Raw genomic sequence first — 5,070 nt, forward strand, 5'->3', positions numbered from 1 at the left:
TGAGCCATCTCACCAGCCCCATTTCACACTTCTAAGAGATACAAAGAGCCCACAAGCTAGAGAAGCTGGAGTACTCGTTGCTCTAACAGAGGACCCAGGTTCAATTCCCAGCACCCATGTGGAGGCTCACAGATGATTGTAATTCTAGTGCTAGGGGTCCAACATCCTCTGGTGGCCTCCTTGGGGACCAGGCACACTCGTGATGGACCCACATACATGCAAGTAAAACCCTTATACCATATAAAATAAATGAGATCTTAAAAAAAAAAAACAAAACCCAAACCAAAAGAACTTACTAACTAGATGATGTCTCTCCATATGGATCTAGAAGCTAGCATGTCAAAACAACCCTTTTTGGTTTTGGCACCGAATGTCACCTAATCTTCTCTTTTGTCACAAGTCCCGCAACACACACACACACACACACACACACACACACACACACACACACGGCTGGGCATGTTGATCTTTATTTACATCTGCCCTTCCCTTCCCACCTCCCAAATGAAATCCACTGGGCATCCTGCTCACTCTAGCACCACACATGTCTTGAATCCTTCACTTCTTTCCACTGTGACCTTTAACCCACCACCTCTAGCCTAGAGAACTGCAGGAGACTCCTAAAATGATAGCTAAGCATTTATTCCTGCCTGGGGCCATCAATTCTGATGTAATTGTTGTCTGGAAGACTTACTGCTTCTGTCTGCTAACCCAGGCTGCAAGCCCAGGTGCACTCTTTTCTGGGCCTAGAATGTTCTCAGCCTCTGAGACTGACTGCTGAATAAGCTCACCCCTTCTCTAGTTCTTTCTGATCTCTGATTGGCTGGCTCAATTCAACTGTTGTGACTCCAACTCCTCTCCATGCTAACCAATTCAATCTGGTTTCTCTGGGCTTCTCCTGAACTGCTCTTTTTGCCCTCAAACTATCTCTGTCAATCTGTTCGAATCTTCTGGCTCCTTCTCCTTCTCTGGCTTGTTCTGTCTTCCCCTGTGTCTAGTTTGTTCTCTCTCTGCAGCCTGCCTCTGTACCACTGTCCCAGTAAACCTGCCTCCCTCTTTTTCCTTTCTCTACACTGCCTTGCCTCTTTCTTTTCTTCCTTTTTTTTTTTTTTTTTTTTTTTTTTTTGGTTTTTCGAGACAGGGTTTCTCTGTGTAGCCCTGGCTGTCCTGGCACTCACTTTGTAGACCAGGCTGGCCTCGAACTCAGAAATCCGCCTGCCTCTGCCTCCCGAGTGCTGGGATTAAAGGTGTGTGCCACCCGGCCCGGCCACTGCCTCTTTCTTAAGTAGCTTCCCTTTCTCTCTCTTCTCATGAGTTGGGAAGATCCTACTTTGTCAAATCTGATTCTTTTGATAACTTTGACCACTTTGTCTGCCATTCAAATGGACATTAATTTGGACCGTGGTTGCTTCCTTCTACAAACTAATTTTACATTCATTGTTTGGGATTAAAGGTATTCACTAAGGGTGTATGTGCATTCTAGCTAGAGGGATTAAAGCTGCTGGGCTGAGGCCGAGTCACACCATAAACACAACCTCGGGGCTCATCGTGTGATCAGATCTCCTGCAAGAACAGGGTCTCACGGAAACCAAACCAGCATCGACATCACTGTGTGGAGAAAAATCACCTTGAATTTCGAATTCTCTTACCTCTATCTCCTGAGTGCTGGGATTATAAGTCTGCACCATTGTGCCCAGTTTATGCAGTGCTGTAGACTGGAACCTAGGGCATTCTAAAGGCTGTACAAGTTTTTAACACTTGGCCTCACATGTAGCCCCCACTGGCCTGGAGCTAACTACATAGACAAGAGCAGACTCAACCCTTTATCAATCCTGCCTCTGTCTCTGATAAATCTTAAAAAAAAAAAAAAATCAGGCTTACCTTATATGTATGAATGGTCCACCTGTATGTATGCATGTGCACCACTTTTATGTTCCCTGACTCCCCTGGAGTTGGGGTTACAGATGTCTCGACACCATGAATGTGCTGGAAACTGAATTTAGGAATCTGAAGCAGCTCTTCCTCCTGAGTCATCGATGCAGCCCCTCAGATCAATCTTTCAAAACCACAAACTCAGTCATGTGGCTCCTTGCTTTAAAAAAAAAAAACAAAAAAAAACCTGCCAGTAACTTCTTTCCTATTGTCTTTTCTCTATTGCCTTGTATGGTCCACCATGATAAAACCCCATACGGAGCCAGGCAGTGGTGGTACAGACCTTTAAGCCCAGCACTCAGGAGGCAGAGGCAGGTAGATCTCTGAGTTTGAGGCCAGCCTGATTTCCAGAGCAAGTTCCAGGACAGCCAGGGCTACATAGAGAAACTCCCATCTCAAACGAACAAACAAACCAACAACATCATCATCATCATCGATCCACACAGGGCCCGAGGTGCTGCCCACAATGCCCTGTCCACGCTGTAGGTATCCTTTCTCTCCCTCTTTTCCTCTGAGGCCCAGGTAGATGGGGCTTCTCTTTTCTCTCTGCATAAAATACTTTCGGTTAAATCAGGAGGCTAAATTCTTCTTGACTTTGAGATCTTGGCCCCTCAGAAAGTTCTCCATTTTATCATTCCATCATCTCGGTCTATCCTACCTATCTCCCCCCATCCCCCATCCTCCCGTCCTAGGTCTGTCCTCTTTTCTTGCAGGATTTTTTTTCCCTTTCTTCCTTTTTTGGTCCTGTGCAGCCCTGGCTGTCCTGGAATTTGCTCTGTAGACCAGGCTGGCCTCTAACACAGAGCTCTGTTTAGTTTTGGCCCCTGAGGACAAGGAACTGAGATTCGAATTTTACAGATCAAAGCAGACCCGGTTTCCAGGTTCTCCCAGCATCCCTCAGTTACTATCTGGCACACCCTGCCCCCAATCCTGAACTTTCCAGCCCGGGGGCTAGGCTGCCCTTCTCCAGGGGCACATTTTGTTCTCTGAGTTCTCTCTCTCCCTCTCCTCCTCCCCCTGCCCCCTCTCCCTCCCTCCCTCTCTCTCTTCTCCTCCCTCCCCCCTCCTTCTCTTCTTTCTCTGCTCACCGTTTTTCCTCTTTCTCTCCCCTGACCTTTGCCCTCATGGTGACTCCCCTGGCCTTAATCCTTGGGGCCAGTGAACTTGCCAGAGAGCCCAATAAACCTCCATTTAATATAATGTAATCTGGCTTGAATTTGGCTTGTTCCATGGATGGAGAAATAATTTATCAAGATCCACCTGCCTCTGCCTCCCTGGCTGTGGGGTTTTTTGCTTGTTTTTAAAGACAGGGTCACATGGAGCTTACCTAGACTCAAACATAGTAAGTTGTCAAGGATAAATTTGAACTTCTGATCCTTCTGCCTCCAGTTCCCATGTACTATGATTACAGGTGTTACTGCTATGCTCAACTTACAGTTTGTCTTTTCATTTATCATAGCCCCTTTTGGCTAATTTGCCAAACAAAGGCAGAGATCATGTCTGGCTTATTGATTGTGTGCATAAACCAGAATTGTCACATAGTAAATACTTAACACGTAATTCAAGGAGGGTCTGGAGAGATGGCTCAGTGGTTAAGATTACATACTGTGTGTACAGTATTCATGTCAGACAGTTTAAAACTGCCTGCAACTCCAGCCCCGGGGGACTCCATCTAGCCTTGATAGGCACTGCATTCACACACACACACACACACACACACACACACACACACACACACACACACACACAGAGACATGCACACATACACAAACACATTTTTTAAAAAGATTTATTTATTTTCTGTATATGGGTACACTGTAGCTGAACAGATGGTTCTGAGCCTTCATGTGGTTGCTGGGAATTGAACTCAGGACCTCTGCTGGCTCCAGCCCTGCTGGCTCCGGCCCCAAGATTTATTTATTATTATATGTAAGTACACTGTTGCTATCTTCAGACACATACTAGAAGAGGGCATCAGACCCCATTCCAGATGGTTATGAGCCACCATGTGGTTGCTGGGAATTGAACTTAGGACCCTTAGAAGACAGTCAGTGCTCTTTACCGCTGAGCCATCTCTCCAGCCCCACAAACACATTTACAAGTAAAAATAACTTAAAAAAAAAGGTTTATTGTATGAATGATCATTGATATTTTGTATTCCTTTCTTTCCTCTCACTTCCTATGACCTACCTCTTTTTCTTTCTCCAGTGCTAGAGATCAAATCAATCCCTAAGTCTCACACACACTAGCATGGACAGATCAATTAGCTCCATATTAAGTGAGGGGGACACAGAGAGACACACGCAAACTAAAATGTAATAAAGATTTTGGGTCATGTACACATGGCCTCCATACACACACAGCCAACCGATCTCAAGAGTACCATGGCCACTGTGTTCCTATTGCCTCTAATTCTAGCTTCAGGTCTCTACTGTTTTACCATTTTCCAATTGCCCATCTTTTGTAAGTGCACGTGAGTGCAGTGCTGAGTTAAGAGGCATCAGGGATAGCCCTGCAGCTGGAGTTACAGGCGATCTGAGCCTCCAGATGTGGGTGCTGGGAACCAAACTTTGCAAAAGCAGCATTCGGAGCCTTCTCTCCAGCCCATAGAGGACACTCATTTAAAACCCTGCTTTTCCCCTCCGCCAGCTCCAAGGATAGACTTTCCTCCTTGGTTGCCAGTGGGTTTAAACTCCGATGGTCTCGTAGTTCGAATCCGACGTTGCCCGACTGTCACCCCAATCCCACCCTCCTTGGGCTAGCGGGAAGCTCCATGGCAACCCAAAACATCACAACTTCATCGAGTATCGCGAGAAGCTCCAATGCTCCGGCGGCCCCCGGAGAGGCGGAGCGAAGGCGGGGCCTCAGCGGGCAAGTGGGCGGAGCCCGAGGGCTTCCGCTATCCTACTCGGAAGACGCTCTTTTCAGGCGGCGCCCCCGCGTGACTGCGCTTTACATAATCGCGGCCCCGAGCGTCACAGTGGCGTAGCCCAACCCGGAACGAATCAGAGCCGTCGGGAACTCCACGTTCCGCCCTCTCCCGAGTGATCGACGTCCACGCGAGCCAGCGAACGGCCTCTGAGCACCGGAGAGCCCGCCCCTGAGTCCCCGGCCCGCCCTCGCCCGCCCGCCCTCCGC

Source organism: Mus caroli, unplaced genomic scaffold (assembly GCF_978045245.1).
Source record: "Mus caroli unplaced genomic scaffold, Mus_caroli_1 scaffold_6, whole genome shotgun sequence".
Taxonomy (NCBI): Eukaryota; Metazoa; Chordata; class Mammalia; order Rodentia; family Muridae; genus Mus; species Mus caroli.